This window comes from Lissotriton vulgaris, chromosome 7 (assembly GCF_964263255.1).
Source record: "Lissotriton vulgaris chromosome 7, aLisVul1.2, whole genome shotgun sequence".
Lineage (NCBI taxonomy): Eukaryota > Metazoa > Chordata > Amphibia > Caudata > Salamandridae > Lissotriton > Lissotriton vulgaris.
In genome coordinates, this window is record NC_141695.1 from 1,380,279,950 (window position 1) to 1,380,299,122 (window position 19,173).

Sequence of the window (19,173 nt, forward strand, 5' to 3'; positions counted from 1 at the left end):
AGGACGTATCACGGTGGGACCAGACGGCACTCTTCTTACAGAACTGGAGGCGATCCTGATGCAGAACCTGTTCTCTCCATTATGTTTGGTACGGGAAACACAGTAGGAGTTGGGAGATGTCCCCAGCCCACTTGTTGAGAGTTCTGGAGACAAGTGAGTGGTGGACTCTGTGCTGAGATCGAGGAATTCGTGGTCATGGACACTGTGAGTATCTGTTTTGACCCGGGGGGCACTTGACTTTCCCGAGAGACTTGTATGGGAGGGCATTGGCCCAGAGACATTGGGAAGGGGGGGCTGGACGCATGTTTTTTTTAAGCAGGTTACATTAATACGCCTATATATAGTTTCAGCTTGCCGGCTGTAGGGTGCTGAAGCGGCCTGGCTAGATCACTGGTTGGGCAGGGCTGCGCAGTGCCAGTCAGTCGGCTGAATATCGGAGTTGGGGGAGAGGGGTTCTTCCTGCCGTAGGAGAGCACGTTAATTTTTCTTCATTATTTCAAGTTGAGAGGGGTGGTTTAGGGGGTGGGTGAGGCTCTGGGGCGGGGCCTCTGACCAGGACCAGGTTATGAGGAGGAAGTGCTACCACCTGTAGGTGGGGGGAGTTGGGGTTTCACGATATGGTTTTGTTTGGGTTGCTGCTGGGTCTAGTCTTAGTTGCATCACTGGAATCTGGAGAAGTCTGCCTCTTGGGGGGTCACACTGTAATAGTACGGGGGGTACCTTGCATGATAGACCTGTGCCGCGACATCAACAATTGCTAACGAATGGCAGGTGACACGCAAAGGTACAAACTGATAACATGGAATGTTCGGGGGCTCAATAACCTGGTCAAGCGAATCCGAGTGGCAACCTACGTTAGACGCTATGGGGTAAGCATTGCCCTGCTCCAGGAGACGCACCTATGGGGAGACTGTCCTAAATAAGTTCAGTGTAGATGGCGGGGTCAGTTTTTCGCCACATCCTATTCGAGATTTGCCAGGTGAGCGCTGATATGGGTGGCTCGGGAGTTCCCATTAAGGTTACGCACGCTAAACAGGATCCTGGGGGAGGTTTGTGATGGTGGAGGGGACGCTGGATGGGCGCAGTATATGCCTTCTAAATATTTATGCCCGAATAGTGATGATGGTGGGTTTTTGGGTCAGGTTCTGAGGCAGCTGGATCTGGACCCAGACACAGAATTGATTATTGCAGGAGACTTTAATTGTGCCCTTGACGGGGAGTTATACAGATGCCCCCCAAAGCTGGATGCCAAGCCTAGAGTCAGAGAAGCGATGGGCCAGATACTCCAGAATTATGGCCTACTGCGAAGTCCTCTGGGATGGGCGGCATAGCCGTAAAACTTTAAGAGGAGTACGGGGTGGGTCCTAATCCCGAAACTCCTCGAAATTACATCAGAGGCCCACGACCGAGGACTGCTCCCAGACTCCATGCGGGAAGCATTGAGAGTGATGATTCCCAAGCTAGGCAAAGATCCCCTCCTTCCCAGCTCTTATAGGCCCATTTCAATGCTGAACGTAGATCTTAAAATTATCAGCCAGGTGTTGGCATGTAGGCTCTTCCCCCATCTTCGGCGACAGGTCCATGATGACCAGTCCAGGTTCATACCGGGCAGGAATACGCTGCGGAATATTCGCCGCCTAGCCCCCGTTATGCAATCATTGGAGGGACGGGCCCCGCAGAGCACCTTAATCTTCCTCGAAATCGAACAGGCGTTTAACTCGATCAGATGGGCCTATCTGTGGCAGGTAATTTTAAAAATGGGATTGGGCAGGGATTTCCGCTCTCCCCCTTGCTATTTGCCCTGGCGATGGAGCCATTGGCTTGTCATCTCCGTGGGGTACTCGAGGGGCAGGGCATACGGGTGGGGAGAATGGAGCATGTTGTATCAATGTACGCCGATGACGCGTTGATATACTTGAACCGGCCGACACAGTCTTTGCCGACTCTGATAGCCGCCCTGTCACAGTTTACGGCCGCCTCCGGGCTTTCCATTAAGAAAACAAAATCACAGCTTTACGCCGTGAGATCGGGAAATGACTGGGTGGGGGCCCAACGCCCGGAGTTGGGACTTCCATGGGTAGAGGACACGCTTCGCTATCTGGGGATATGGATCGGAAGGAATGCGATGACTTTTTATCAGCATAACATGGGGAGGATAATTCATGTAGTATTGCCTTCTGGAACACACTTAAACTTTTCCTAAGGGGGAAGATTGCCTTAATAAAAATGGTGGTCCTGCCTTGATGTCTGTACACAATGCAAGGTCCCTTCTTTGAACTTCGGCACCGGGTATTCAAGGAACTGGATGCACTGCTAGTCCTATTATTGTGGAATGGGAAGCAATGTAGGGTGAGTTTAGAGGTCATGAAACGTAGATGGGACAAAAGGGGTTTAGAGATCCCAGGTTTAGAGCTTTACTATTAGCGTCGCAATTGCAACATGCTATTGCCTGGTAAGACAAGGATCCCTCTTGGGAGAGGTCCCTCCTAGCTGGTACATATGGGGACCGACAGCTAGGAGCGCTTTTGTGGCGGGTGGGGGGGCAAAAAGAACACGGTCCTCCATTGGTGAGGCTTTTGGCTGCAATATGGAACCGGGTGGTACGGCGACTTATCCGGGACAGGCCGTTTGCCCCAGAGAGGGACTTCTGGCTGATGCCACCCTTTGCTCAAATAGCCCAGGTCATGTCAATAGATAAATGGAAGGAGGGGGGCTGCCGGATGCTGGCTGACCTCTACCTGGATGATAATTTTATCACTTATCAGGAGGCGGTGACCACCTAAAATAGGGGCCACAGCGCGACAATTATGGCCCTCGTTTCCAGAGGCTCCGGGGCACACCCAGACCCTGGTCACCATGATTGCGATGGCAGGGGGACATAAGTTTGAAACCCACCTCTACAGGGCGCTGAGGGAAGATAAAAAGATAGTCCTCCTAAAGATAGAACATAAATGGCAGCAGGTGTGTCCGCAGGAGGTCACAACCTGAGACTGGGAAAAAATACACGAGTGTGCGGAAGGTGTTGGTAAGTAATCGCTTCAAACAAATCCAGTATAATATACACATGACTTATCTCTCACCGAAGAGGCTTCAGGCTATCGATGACACCAGGGATCCACATTGCCCTAGATGTCGTACCGCTTCGGCGGATTTTCCACATATGTGTGGAGGTGCCCAACGATCCAGGCGTACTGGGTCGTGGTTCTCAATGATCTGACCATGGTAACGGGGTGGACAATAGCCCTGGACCCACGCGCCTGTCTCCTGGACTTGATTTCTCGAGATCCTAAGCGAAAAGTAAGCAGGTGATTTCTGGTGCTGGGCCTGGTTGTGGCCAAGCGGCGTATTGCGATCCATTGGTTTTCTCAGCAAGGGCCATTATTAGCGAAATGAAGGGTGGACCTACGGGAGTGGGCTCTGGCAGAGGAGGCACACATGTGGAACACCAGGAGGGATTACAAACTGCCCGAGGTCCTACTGCAATGGGCAACAATGATTCAGGAGATGGTGGGACAGGCCTCACAGTCTACACCGGAAAGTTCAGGGTCGACGACTTCTGTGCGGGGGGAGGCCCCAGAACGAATGGGGGAGGCACATGGAGACCCAGAATAAGGATTATGATGCTTAGGCCTCTAGTTATAGAGACCCAGCAGCAGGGGGAGGGGGGTATTGGGAGGGGGTGTTGGAAGGGCGGTGGGGGGGGGGAGTTTATTACTGTTGCATTCTGTTTAAGCACGAAATGATGTTGAGAGTATTGAAGAGTAGAGGAATCTCCACAGATGTAATCATTGGACGCGCTCCAGGAGAGTCAGTGCCCACAGTGAGGGAAACGGCCACCACTTATCTGCCCTTGCTCCATCCTGATTTATTTTTCATCCCTCCTGGGCCTTTAGGAACTCCTGCCGCGCCGCCGGAACAACCTTGAGGTGAACGGCTCGGCTCCTCACTACATTGCCCAGGGTGCCTTGTGAGGTGCAGGCTTGTGGCGTCGATGGAGGGCGCCAGAGGCCCTCTTAACCAGCCCTGCCCTCCCGCAGCGCGGGACGCGCTCCAGCAGAGACAGTGCCTGCCGTGAGGGGAACGGCACCGCTTACCTGCCCTTGCTCCATGCTGACTTATTTTTCATCCCTCCTGGGCCTTTGGGATTTCCTGGCGCGCCGCCGGAACAGCCATGAGGTGAACGGCTCGGTTCCTCACTACATTGCCCAGGGGGCCTTTTGAGGCGCAAACTCGTGACTTCGCTGGAGGGCGCCAGAGGCCCTCTCAACCGGTCCGGCCATCCCGCAGCGCGGGACGCGCTCCAGCAGAGACAGTGCCCGCGGTGAGGGGAACGGCCACCGCTTACCTTCCATTGCTCCATCCTGATTTATTTTTCATCCCTCCTGGGCCTGTGGGATCTCCTGCCGCGCCGCCGGAACAGCCGTGAGGTGAACCGCTCGGCTCCTCACTACGTTGCCCAGGGGACCTTGCGAGGCGCAGGCTTGTGACGTCGCTGGAGGGCGCCAGAGACCCACTTATCCCTCCCGGCCCTCCCGCAGCGCGGGACACATCCAGCAGAGACCGTGCCCGCCATGAGGGGAACGGCCACCGCTTACCTGCCCTTGCTCCATCCTGATTTATTTTTCATCTCTCCTTGACCTTTGGGAACTCCTGCCGCGCCGCCGAAACAGCCGTGAGGTGAACGGCTCGGCTCCTCACTACATTGCCCAGGGGGCCTTGTGAGGCACAGGCTTGTGATATCGCTAGAGGGCGCCAGAGGCCCTCTTAACCGGCCCTCCCGCAGCACGGGTCGCGTGCAGTCGTGGCCGGGAGCTTCCAGGGCGAAGCCCGGGCCAAGGCCGGGCCCGTCCGCACCCGTCAGAGGCCGGAAGAGGCTGGGCTGGGCCAGCTCTCTAACATCTAAACACTGGGGCCTGAAATTAAGGTACTGTTGATGAGTTACTTAGACTGACGAATATTTGGAACTGTCCCTCTTCTTACTGGTATCTAGTTGGCGCACTGTGTGCTATAAATGACCTTGCATGGAGAATACTGAGGAATCTTGTGTGTTCAGAACCTTTTTGCTTAGCTGGTTGCTTGAGATAGTGCTCTCTAGTATTGGTCCACCTATCAGGCATCTATGTAGTAGTGTATATCAAACTGAGCCTGGTAGTGGCGGTTTCATTCCAATTACTCTCTTTGCCCCCACAAAATCCATATCTAATAACTAACGTGAGAGTTCAACCCAAGACATTGCATAATGGGGAAACAGGCATGTGTTGAGAAGAAACAGACCCTAGTCTTGCCCAAATCAAATACCAAACCTACTTCTATAGATAGGATGTTGGAAAAAGCTCTGGGAGCAGTGGCTACTGAAATAGAGCGGACTGAGAGACGACTGTCTCTGACCCCAAATTTACAAATAGCATCGATGGTCCCTAGTCCCACACAAACTACAAGGGTTTCAATAACAGAGTTCTCTAGTGACCATCCTTCAATCACTGAAGTAGCTAGTCCCAAATCACCTAGGGTTAGTATACAAAACCATTTGGGCTGAAAATGCAAACCCAAGGGAAAAGCGAATGTAAGAAAGAAAAAGCCTCAGGGTTCAACTCCCGATAACGTAAATTTTGGGAGTGGGAATTTAGAAGAGAGCATAGAAACCATAAGCGATCAGCCAGCGTGGGTTACAAAGTTGGTGGTGGAGCTTCAGACTCAAATAAGGGATATAGTCAAGGATGAACTTAGACCTTAACAAGAGAGGATTGATGGGTTGACTGCAATATTTAATGACTGGCTAAGAACTAGGGGGACAACTGAGGGTACTGCTGGTCCCGATAGCAGGACACGAGTCCAGGCCACCACAAGCAATGTTTTGGCCAACCCTCGCCCAACCCCCATCGAACAAGCCCCGCCACCAAAATTAGATTAGAGGCTTCGGAGGCCAATAGAGATAGTGTGGTAAGGCCATCTCTGGTCACTGCCAACTTAGCAAACCGTCCACCCATATTGCCTAACTCCACAGGGGAATTACAATCAAACATCAGGCAGGTGGGCGATGGAGCTTCCACAAATATAGAAGCCACTAATTATTTCTACCCCCCTCCAGTTATAAATTTACCTCCTGCATCAACCCCGTATGTTCTCATTCTTGCAGGAATCCCTGAACTTAGAAGGGGCCAATCTGAATCCCACCAAGAATTAAAGAACAAATGTGTCCATTGGCTTGTAAATCATAGCCCTTTTAGCTACAAGCACGTAGAAGAGATTTTAACCACACGCAGGGTGAGTTGGATAGGCAGACGACACAAGGACATACACGGGAACTTCATAGTAATCAATTTTAAAAATCCACTGATGACCCAAAGAGTTTTAGCTAGAGAGGATGGGAGGAATAAGGGTGGTATTCAGTCACTTCCATTAGGTTATTTCTACCCCCCCCAATAGGCCCCACCATGACACCTGGCATCTGGAGCAGGGTTGGAGACCTGACCCCAATAATTGTGCGTTGCCCCGTCCAGGCCAGCACTGGCATATGCAATTTATTTTTAACATTCCCACTGGAAACAGGTTTAGCTGCCTAGATGGAGTAGACTGACTAAATGAAAATCCCTCAAATTTTAAGGCACAAACATGCCCTCCACAAATAGAAATGTTGACCCAGGTTAACGCTACAGGGCCTTCTCTTCCGCATGAGGAGGGACCAGCCGGTGGGAGCATGAGCGGCTCCCCAGGCTGCAAACACAATGGCGGCGACTCGGTTCTGATTGATAATTTTAAACACTGCTTATCCGCAGGGCCAAATCTTAAGGATGATAATGGAAAAACAAAGGTTTTACCGCATCCAATCCCCTTTAGTGCCTCACAAACAGAAACCGCTCAACTGTCCCAAAACAACGGTTCTATCATGGAACATTGCGGGTCTGATCAACAAAATAGACTACCCTGATTGGAATTCTTTTATTAGCCAATTTGAGATCTGCATGTTTCAGGAAACATGGGCAAGAGGGGAGGTGCTTAAGTCAGGTTTTGCCTCTTTTAGTATTCCCGCAACATCCGGGGGTAAAGGGAGACCATCCGGAGGCCTTAGTACATGGGTGAGAGTCCACTTAGGCTGCACGGCTGAGCCGACCGACACAGGTTCTAACGACATACTATGTATCACACTGCAGTTTCCATTAAAGAGTTCTGTAGTTCTTTTAAATGTATATTCTAGACATACAACCCTGGTTAAAGAGTACCACGTTGGAAGAACTAACTAGGTTTTCAGGTACCATTGCTGACAACCATATGGTGATCCTAGTTTGAGCCTTTGGAGGGTATGCTCCTGGATAGCCTATATGACGAGGATAACTTCTGGGCAATCCTGGAGACTAGAGGCCCGATGTAGGTAGGGCTTTACCGATCGGTATCGGCCGAAAATACCGATTTTTGGCCCTTACCGATCGGTAAACAGCCATCGAGATGTAGGGAACCAAAAACAGAACGAATCGGATAGAAAACCGATTCGGAATGTGTACCGAACGTGAATGAATCCGATACGTACATACCGAAAATCGGATATGTAACGAATCGGAAAAACACCGATTCGGTTACAAAGACCGAATCGGTCCATGTACCGATTCGTTAGTGACACCGATTCGGAAAATCACCGATTCGGTCCCACTACCGATTCGTTAGTGACACCGATTCGGAAAATCACCGATTCGGTCCCACTACCGATTCGTTAGTGACACCGAATCGGAAAATCACCGATTCGGTCCCACTACCGATTCGTTAGTGACACCGATTCGGGAAATCACCGATTCGGTCCATGTACCGAATCGGAAAAAATACCGATTCGGACATGATCCGAATCGGAAAACATGCCGATTCGTATGAATCTCCGATCGGGAAATACCCCGATTCCGACAGTTGGGGAGATGTAGGGAGGCACAGAAACACCGAAATCGGCTCAAAATCGGTAGAATTCACTCGGTATTTACCATGGATTGCAATCAGGTGGTAACCAACTCCAACCCATATAAACAGTCCCAAAATGCATTGCAACTTGCAGGATGGCAGCTTTCTATGTCATTGCGAGGCGGCTACGGCTACAGCAGGAAGGACAGAGGGAATGGCTAAGAAATGAACAGGTCTACAGACAGAGGATAACCCTGTTCATGCTCACTGAGGCTGAGATCCTACAGAGATACAGGCTGGACTCTGACACCATACTTGAGCTCATCAGGGACCTTAAGCCATACTTGGACCACCACACCCCAAGGGCACACGCCATCCCTGCGCACGTCCAGGTGCTATGCAGCCTACACCTGGTAGCGTCTGGCAGCTATCAAAGTGGAGCAGCAGCAGCAGGAGGGGTGAGCCAGAGCAGCCTGTCAAGGTTCTTCCACATATTCCTTGACGCCATGATAGACAGGATGGACCAATACATCTCTTTCCCTGCAACCCACGCAGAACTGCTACAAACCAAAGCGGACTTCTACCAGATGGCACACTTTCCCCAAGTCATCGGTTGCATAGATGGCACGCATATTCCGATTTGCCCACCAGCGGACACCGAATACATATACCGCAATCGGAAATCGACACACACCATCAACGTGCAGGTGATCTGCAATGCCAAGTGCACCATCACAGACCTGGTAGCAAAATTTCCAGGGAGTACCCATGACTCCTATATATTCCAACAGAGCGGCATATATGCACGGCTGATGGCTGGCGATTTTGGAGAAGGATACCTCCTAGGTGAGCCACATCATCAGACCCCCATAACACATAGTAGGTAGGTGTAATACATGTATGCATGTGTCTAATGTGACCCCTTTCTCTTCCAGGCGACAGTGCATATGCCCTCCGCTCATTCATACTCACCCCCTACCTCAACCCCTCCACACCCAGCCAAAGGAGGTATAACCGGGCCCACATACGCACCAGGAATGTTGTTGAACGGACCTTTGGCATCTGGAAAAGTAGATTCAGATGCCTGCACAAGAGTGGAGGTGCAAGGCAGTATACCCCCATCACCTGCTGCAAGATCATAGCTGTATGTGCAATGTTACACAACCTTGCGGTCAAGAAGGGCACTGAGGTGGAGTTGTCTGACTACGAGGACTATGACGACGACGAAGCTGTGCCACTGACACAGCCAGCTGGGGTGTGTACGCCATGTGATGGCAGATACAGACGTGAGGAGATCACTGAGAACTATTTCTGACTGAGTACAGATGCAAAGACAGCTAAATGTTGCTTGGAAAATAAAATTTTTAATAGTGATGCACCACAGTTACATCACTGAAGTGCATCAAAAAATGGAGTCTGTCAAAACAAATAAAGTCCAGGGTCCTGGTATGATCATCCCCCCTTGCCAGCCTATTTTTTGGCCCGCTTTCCAGACCCACTGGGGTGTCCCCCGGCCCCCTCCGAATGGCCTGCAGCATCAGCGGATCGCCTGGTGCTCCTCCTTGGCTCTGATGCAGCGCTGGCCGGGCTGCTGCGGCTGCTGCTGTCTCCAGCATCACCCAGGTCCAGGGCAGGATTGGAGGCGGCGTTTGAAATTAACATGGCCTCCATGGCCGTGGTGATCCTGGCCATCCCCCTGGTCAGCTCAGCCGTTTGCTGACTCTGCACCGACTCCTGATTTGCGCTTCGAATGCACAGCTGGGCGGTCGCCGCTGCAAGGCGGGCCATGGCCCGGTTGAGCACCCGGGCATCCCTCCTGCGCGCAACCTCATGCTCCTCCTGCCTGGCAGAGGAGTGGGTGATGGCAGTGGTCAGCCTGCCCAACCCTGCTGCCACCTCCTTGTTGCTGTCCACAACAGCCTGGAACCCCTTCACCAACTCCCCCATCTGCAGGTTGTGCTGCAGGAGCTGGCGTTGGCAGGCCATGGTGGATCTGGCCTGTTGGCGCTGGATTTTGACCATCTGGCCCTCCAGGCCCAGGAACACACTGCCCTCCCGTGCTGGTGCAGCAGTGGTGGTGGTGGTGGTGGTGGCACGGCGTCTGGCACTGCTGCCTCCGGCCTGCTGAGTGGGCTGGGGTGCCACTGGTGGTGGTGTGGTGCTGGCCGGTCCCGGAGCCCCTGCTCCCAGGACAGGTGGAACGGGTGGCAAGGCCACGGTTGTGGCAGGAGCTGTTGTCGGCGGAATGGTCTGCCTTGTTGGGGAGTTGTATGGTGAAAATTGCAAGGGGGGTGAGCTGGGCAGTACTGGGGAGTGCACTGCCTGGAAATCAATCACCAGGACTCCCTCCATTCCAAGCCCTGGGGTGTCTCCTTCCTCATCCTCTTCCTCCTCCTCCTGGCCAGGCTGGCTGGTGCTCGGCCCTGCCACTGCAGTATGTGATGTCGAAGCTCCCTCTGCTGCCACAGTGGTGCCGCCTGATGGTGCCCCTAGGTACAAAGAAGCATTTGTAAACTGAGTGCCGATGTATTACAGTCAGTACAATTATGGCATTCCACATGTCCTTGCATCTCCTTACACCGTGTCACACTGTTTCCTGTCTTGTGATTCTGCACTGACATATTTGGCTAACTTCTGCTGACTACATGTACCATGATGCTTGTCTCTTGTATGTTGGTGACAGTACAGTGCTGGTGTTTGCCTATGCATTGTGTCTAATGGGGAGGTGTCTGGTAGGGTGTGTCATGATGCGCATGCTTCTTACCTGTAGCTGTGGCCATCGCAGTGCTGTCCAGGGTCCCGATCCCTACAATGCTCTCCCTCTCGATGGTGCTGGAGACAATTTCCTCCAGCTCGGTGAGGGGTGGCGCCGGGTTCTTGCCTCCTCCGGTGAGTCCAGCCTGCCTTTGGAGGTCGGCCAGCTTCCTCTTGGTGAGGCTGCGGAGGTCATAGAACCTTTTCTTAAGTTCCTCAATGGACCTGGGGGTGACTCCAGCAGCATTGACCTTCTGGGCGATGTCTGCCCACAATCGCCTCTTGGTGCTGTCTGGCACGTTGAGGGACAGCTTGCCAAAGAGCTGCCGGTGCACCCTCACCACCTCCTCAACCAGCACCTGTAGTTCTGTGGTGGTGAATTTGGGCTTCCTCTTTTGGGAGGACTTCTGGCTTCCTGCCTGATCTGCCATATTCTCTTGCTCCTGCTCAGTCTGCAACCTCCTTCTCCCACTGCTGCTAACTGTGTGTTGGGCTCAGGCAGGCTTTCCAGAAACTTCTAGAAACTTCTTAATTGGCTGCACCTGCCAGGGTTGCCACTCCCTGTTTGGGTGGGGGAGGGGGAGCCACCTCATTGGCTGAATCGCCTATTGCCGAGTCTGCTTTTACCGATTCGGTAAAATCCGAATCGGTAAAATCCGATTCGGTATTATCCGATTCGGTAAAAGCCGAATCGGGTCATGCAATGCATTCCTATGGGCTTTTTCGCCATGGGTCTATGATTGCCGATTCGGTTTTTACCGAATCGGCTTTTACCGATTCGGTATTCGCCGAATCGGAAATATCCGATTCGGTGGTAGCCGATTCGGTATTTTCCGATTCGTTGTTGGCCGATTCGGTAATTTCCGATTCGGACCGAGCTGAATCGGAACGTACCGAATCTCATTACCGATGCCGACCGAATCGGTTTTCAGTCGGTATTTTTTTCCTACATCTCGTTTTCCGATTTCAGAATACCGATTCGGCCCGCCTCGGTATTTTGAAATCGGAAAATCCCGTTTACCTACATCGGGCCCTAGATGCCCACCAGTTAAAAAATGGTCCCCTCTGGTGATCCAGATGAACTGCCTTGTTTTGAAATACTCTTTAAGAGCGTGCAGTGGTAGAACCCTGTCTGACACATCTAATAGTTACACCTTCCATAGAAAAGATCGTGGTTCTTTATTAGAGTATATTATAATTGACTCTAAATCCTGGGATAGGTTGATTGATTTTAAAAAGGTGCCATGGCTAGATAGTGATCATCATGCGCTAGTACTCGAACTAAAAGCGTTTAATCCAGGGAGTGCCCCAATCTTGGATAATCCTATTGATTCCAGGTTGACACTCTCCAACTGTAGGCGAAGAGTGCGATGGACTGATTTCAGTAAATAACAAAATTAATTGAGCACTCTTTATGAAGCCCTACTCCCGGTGCTTCTGGCGGCTTCCAACTCAAAAATCCATACTGGGGACAACATAGACCTAGAGTTGGTTGAGATGAATCTCGCTAGACTAGGAGAAGTCACATTGAACTTTTTTAATCCCAAAAAAACAAACCGGCCAAGCAGGATGCTCCCCCACCCTTGGTATGAGTATCTTTGCCGTATGACTAAAAGATCACTAGTAGCGTCTATTAAGGCTAACGATCGCCTACAAACCAAAATTGCAAGGAAGGCATATAAAGTGGCCATTTCTGAAGCCAAAAAAGGGTGGGAAATGGAAAAATGAGACACTTTGAGAACTGCCGTAGGGGATAGGGATATGAGGACCTTTTGAGGTGTTGTCAATAGTGGTAGCTCTGGTCAGGCCCGAACTGGCCGTAGCGGCACTGGGCAATCCCCCGGTGCACCGCACGGTTTGGGACGGTTTTGGGCCCCTGGGGGCCGTTTTTGCACTATCGGCCCTGTAACAAAATCGGCGGAAAACCGGCCCTGGCAAAAAGCTCGGCAGTACCCCCAACCCCCTGTGGGGGGAGTGGGCAGAGCACTTTGCCAGGGCCGGTTTTGGTTCTCAGCCTGGCCCTGGGTCTGGTCCCAAAACATTGGAAGACTTGAATCTGGATGAAGAGGTCTGGCTTGATAATTTTTTTATTCCAAGGAAGAAACGTTGTCAGGTGTGTTATCTGAAGAATGCCCTTTGGGGATCGATTTCCTCCCAAATCCTGGGGAAACTAATGATCCCGATTGTGAGAAGTTGGCCTGATATATGATGCTCACTAGTTCTAGTGATCACCTTGTATCAGTCCAAACAACCCTTATGGTGATTGGTTGTAAGTCAACCTTATAGACCAGCTATCCTAATGGTAGCATGGACAAAGCAGTCTTAGGCTAAACTCTTTTGGCATGTGAAGCCAGCTGTTTTACCACATATGACCCCTTAAATACCAAGTGAAAGGACACCACACAGGTTGTTATGAAAATAAACAAGTATTTATTAACTAAGATACACCTCTGAGCTCTTTATGAGATCAGAGGGCTAAGCACATGACAAACTCTTAGGAAAAATACGTTTAAGTTGCACGATTAACAATGGTGCCCTAGGGGCACGACAAATTATATACTAAGTAAGTGGAATGTGAAAGTCAATCAAAGGAATGGAGCTGTCCAGAGGTTGTAGGATCGCTGGGACCACGCTATACTAACTTGAGGTAAGTACTAGGAGGCCCACGGAACGCGTGTGCAGAGTGTGAACTCACACACGAGATGCGTACAAACGTCAATGGACAGTACAGTTTAAGAAAAAGGTGAGTACGGACGTCCCTGACTAGATAGGACTAAAACGACTGTGGAACTGGACACTAGGAGAGCCAAGCTACCCTTGAGCACCGGAATGCTCGTGTTACCTCACCCACAGGCTGCGGGTGCATAGGTGCCAAGTCGTGTCGGGTTCCGACGTTGAAGTGTATGGAGCCTGGAGGAAAAGATGCTGCAGGCGGTCAGGAGGAAGATGTCCGGTGGGATCCAAGGGTGGATCAGTGAAGAGAAGAACCTGAAAGCAGAGGGGACAATGTTCAAAGTCACTAGCCAGTGATTGGAGTGGAACCAGGAGTGGAACCAGATGTCGTCGTCGCGATCAGGTGAAGGTGGATGCTTGGCTCTGCAGCCACGTGGACCAGGTGGTGTCTTCGACGACCAGGATAGAGGCACGAGCTGTCCCACGCAGGCTCTCGCTGTCGGCGGTGTCGGCTTCGGATTCGGAGTCAACAGGCCTTGGCAAAGGCAACCCACGCGGTGAGTGGAAACGGCGTCTGGAGTGGACCAGGAGGGTCCGGGGTGCTCCTCTTTTGGAAGGGAGCAAGGGCCAGTCTGGAGCAACCAGACCAGCAGCAAAGTTGTCGGAGTTCGTCGTCTAGGAGGTCACAAGCCAGCCGGCAAGTGACCAGACAATGCGTCGAGCAGCACCCAGGCAGAAGGGCCCCACGCAGATCTCATGGATGCTGGAGGGCTGGTCTTCGATGCAGGAGCTGCTCGGGGTCGGGGCTTCTCAGTCCCCAAAGCACTTGGACGAGGAGGCCTCGGAAGTCGTGCTGGAGCAAAGTGCTGCTTATTTCAAGATGGCCGGTCCCACGTGTCTCGTCGCACCCACGGGTCTCAGCTGTGCTGCAGATGTGGGTAGAGGTCGGAGAGGTCTGGGAATCCGGGTCTCGTCGGGCTCTGAAGTCTGGATCCTTGCAGGAAGACGACAAAGGGAAGCCGCTGTATGGTGCCTGCTTGTGCAGGGTGGACCCTCCTTGCCTAAAAGGGAGATTTTCTTCAGTCTTCTGTGGTGCAGAACGTCGCAGTCCAGAGTTTCTTCTTGTAGAGTTGATCAGGATAATCTAATTTGGAATGGGACCAGCTCCTACCTTTATCCGGCTAAAGGGGAGCTGCACTACGACTAGGTCCCTCCCCTGGGTGGGACCAGGAAGGGGGGCAGTTACACCCCCTATCCTTTGTCCGGCCTTGCGCCAGCTCTGGGGCTGGAGTGCCCCAGGAACTGGTTTAGACCGGAGTATGCACAGGGACACCTTGTGTGCCCCAGGCATGTCTCATTCCTTTCAGCCCTGTCCTACCTAATACACAAAATCCTGTCTGGGGTGGTGCTAGCACCTCCCAAGGCAGGAAACCCTTTGTCCAAGCCTCCCTCGCTGGAAGGACTCCCAGCAGCAGGAGGTCAGACTTGTGTCTGTGGTGGCAGCATCCATTTTGTGATGCTGAGGCTCGAGTTAACTTTAACCGGGGTTCACAGTTACATACATGTCGAGTCCCTCTAGAAGGGTGGAATGCTACCCCCGTCGCCAGAATTGGCGAGGGGGTAGTATTCCAATTCGTATGACACCTTCCTCGACATGTTTTGATAATGCTATACCAAAGTTAGCATTTGATCGCAAGGTTCATAATGCACTTAAGAGTATATGGTATAGCGTTATCATGGAACAGCTATTAGGACTTGGTTCCGCAAGCTGAAAACGGGCTCAGCTCATGCCAGAGCACCATCTCGCATAATTCCAAGCACTCTGCCATAGGAGTGACTGATAGGAATATATGTGTCCATTTTAGGTTTAGATATAGGGAACTATATCTAAAGCAAAGGGTGATTACACCACCTTGCCCCAGCTGTCGTGCAGCCAGTTGTGTCTGTTTAGATGGCCAGCCAGGGGTGGCATAATACATGCTTCAGCCCCTGGTAGGCCCTGGGTACACCTATGCCCTGGATACCTAAGGTATGCTGTACAAGGACTGATAAGGTGGCCCAGTACCAATTGGTAAATGCACCTAAGGTACATGGTCGTCAATTTAGAGAGAGAACAGCTAGGCTGTGGGTCTGATTAGCAGGCCCACAGCCAGGGAAAGTCGTAAACCAGTGAAGCAAAAAGCAAAAATCGGGGGTGACCATAGGATTGCAGACCCTACTCTCCTACACTGATGATGACAGCTTCAGTACAAGCATAAGCTTAAATGAAATCAAGGGAGCTTTAGCAAAAATAGCCCCAGGCAAAGCACCAGGCTTGGATAAGATCCCTGGGGATCTTTTTCGTAGCGAACCATCTGTCTGGGCCCCTTTTTTAGGTCTCGCTTTTCCATTCCGCAAGGAATGAATAGCGAGAATTATATGGTTGCATCAGGAAAGCTAAACCAGTGCATGTGATCGTGCATCCGCCTGCTGGTTTAGCTTTCCTGATGCAACTCTAACCGTCACTTCAAAGGGATCCGCTCCGCCCCTTGCTGCACGCGCTTTCCATCCAGCGCGCGAAGCGCGTCCACATCAAAGCCATCTGTTGCTTCCCCAGCGTGTCACCAGGGCTTTAAATGGAAGCTTTTTCAATATTATAAACAAGCCATAGACTGGGGACAGTGGGTCTGATAGCACAGTCCACAAGCTAATGCAATTTCCTTCTCCCCCCCTTTATCAGCATTCACGTGTTAGCGCACCAGGCATTTCACCCCTCAGGGTTGTCCTGCGCGAGTTTATATTCACGAGGCAGCGAGCCATTAATCAGGCCCCTTGTATCTGGGGCAGCCCCAATTCACATCCGAATAAAACGGTAATTTGTTGAAACGCGGCAGACCGCCCACCACTCCCAAGTCTTCTCTGGCCAGCTCGGCATCACCAGGCAAGATGAGCGACATTACCGATTTTGCCTTAAAAAGCATAAAATTAATTAGGAGGCCGTTCATGTCACTATTCTAATTAGTTTCGGGCTGTGTGTGTGTACAAGAGCTGAAACATCGCGCGTGACAGGCCTTCACGGTGTGAAAACTCGTTAGCTTTAACAGGCGCAATAAAACCGGGAAGTTTTGAGATTGCTTCCCATTACTCTTCTGTTTACAAGTTTAACTTTGAAAGGTTCCTATGAAAAGTGCCTGTTAACTAGCTGCTGTCCGCGGAATTGCGTCGCTCATTGGACATCCTTCATTTATTAACAGACGTGTTTGTTAATGAGAGCAGGCTGTCTTTTTCTTGCTGCCAAAACTCTAGAGATGAATTCGCCGCACTCTGTTTTTCTCGTCAGGCAATAAGCTCGTAGTGTGTGTTTTGCCTTAAAAAAGAGCCATAAAAGATTTGTCGTAGAGTAAAAACATGCGGAAGTCTGCTGACGTAGCCAGTCAAAATGAACACGTTGCACGCCGGGAGAGTGGCCCCTTGCCTGGGCTTCTGAAAGGGCCATCTTGTTGGATGGGCGATATATGGCATGGGAATGCCCATTCGAGTGACCAGATTTTGCTGCAAAATATTTCTCATTAAATGTTTTAGCACATACAAAACGGTCCAAGTGCAAACATGAAGCACATCTGCCCACTTCTATAAAGCGAGGTAAGCATTGCAAAGTTTTAAAAGCTTCAAAGAGTCATAGCAATACCTATTTAAATCTTTATCATTCTTAAGTAACAACCAATAAAATATTCCTGCCCACCCAATAATAACGTCTATAGGAGAGAAAAGGGACACTGAGAATTGTGTCTGAGAGGTTGACTTGTACATGGCCTAATTCTGGCGGTGTGCTATGGCGACCGAGCTAGGAGCTTCTGAGGGGGAGGGAAAACTAGGCCAAGGATTAGAAAATATAAGGGGTGATGGGATTGGTACCTTAGATATGGGCTTTGAAAAGTACTTGGGAAAAGAGTCTGGATTGGGCGGAGTTAGGGAGGGGTAAAGCAAGTGAATTGCAGCTTGGTGAGATAGTTAAGTTACTGAAATTTGTTTAAAAACTACACATAACCAATAAGGCTTATACATATACAAAGCATCCTGCCTTTAAAATTTCCTTTTGCAACCCAGCTCCTTTACAGATCCTGCAGGCATATGCAGCACACTTCCCCCACTTGCAAAAAACCTCCACCAAACGCCAAACTTTCCGACAAATGTAATCGCGGCCTCGGGCGCTCCTACTAACATAAATTAACAAGTCGTTGTCACAAAGCTTCACAGGAAAGACCAGTGACGCCATATGGACAGCAGGCAGCCACAACACATCTTCACCACTACTCTTTTCCTACCATTTGTTTCTCCCGTCAGTGATTTGTTCCTCGTATGTTTCCTTCTAATCTGGCCCTATCTTTCCACACAACTTAAAGCACTTTCTATAACATCCTCCTGTGTCCTGCACCTTTTCTCTTCCCTCAAACCCCTATTTCCCCTTAAACTCTCCATTTTTTTAAAAACAAAACTCTCCAATTCTCCTTGTTTGCTTGTCTGCCCTTCTGCCCGACTCGCTTTTTGTGCCCTTCTGCCCCTGTTAGACTTGTTTTTTGTGCCTTTCTGCCCCTATTAGACTCGTTTTTTCCCTTGTTTTTCTGCCCTTCTGCTCTCCGTTAGATCCGTTTTTTGTGCCCTTCTGCCCCTGTTAGACTCGTTTTTTGTGCCTTTCTGCCCCTATTAGACTCGTTTTTTCCCTTGTTTTTCTGCCCTTCTGCCCTCTATTAGACTCGCTTTTTGTGCCCTTCTGCCCTCTGTTAGACGCGTTTTTTTCCACTTGCAACCCCAGCATCACTCAGCGCAACCCCAGCATCACTCAGAGCAAACCCAGCATCACTCTGCGCAATCCCTGCATCACTCTGTGCAACCCCTGCATCACTCAGCGCAACACCTGCATCACTCAGCGCAACCCCTGCATCACTCAGCGCAACCCCTGCATCACTCAGCGCAACCCCTGCATCACTCAGAGCAACCCCTGCATCACTCAGCGCAACCCCTGCATCACTCAGCGCAACCCCAGCATCACTCGGCGCAACCCCAGCATTACTCGGCGCAACCTCAGCATCAATCAGCACCACTACATTATCAATCAGCACTACCTCAGCACCACCACAGCACCACTCTGTACACATTATCAGTCTGCAACACCACAGCACCACTCAGCACAAGCCCAGCACCACTCAACACCACCCAGAACCACCACACCACCATTGCATCACCCATAACCACCACAGCTTCACTCTAAACCACCACAGCACCACTCAGCACCATCACAGCATCAGTCAGGACCACCACAGCACCACGCACAACCACCACAAATTCAATCAACACCACCCAGCACCACCACAGCACCACTTACCACCACCACATTATCACTCATAACCACCACAGTATCACTCAGCACCACCACAGCACCACTAAGCACCACACAGCATCAGTCAGCACCACCACAGCACAACTCAAAACCACCACAAAACTACTCAGCACCACCACAGCAACACTCAGCACTCCACCCTCCAAATCCACCCTCCAACACCAACTACACCCTCCACCCTCCAAATCCACCATCAAACAGACTCAAAAAACAAAACCACAATCAAACTCCACCCTCCAAATACAAGTCCACCAACTTATTTGCAAAAGTTTTACCAATTACCATTATACATTAAAATAACTTTTATTTAAAAATTAATTCATACATTTCATTAGAAGCCATTGTTATTTGTAATATCAATACATATAAGTCTCATACAAACAACACATATTGTATTACAATTGCAAAAGGTGTCACATTTTAAAAATTAAAACTGTTGGCATTGTAAAATACAAAACTATTAATTCCTATATTTTCACTATTAAAAA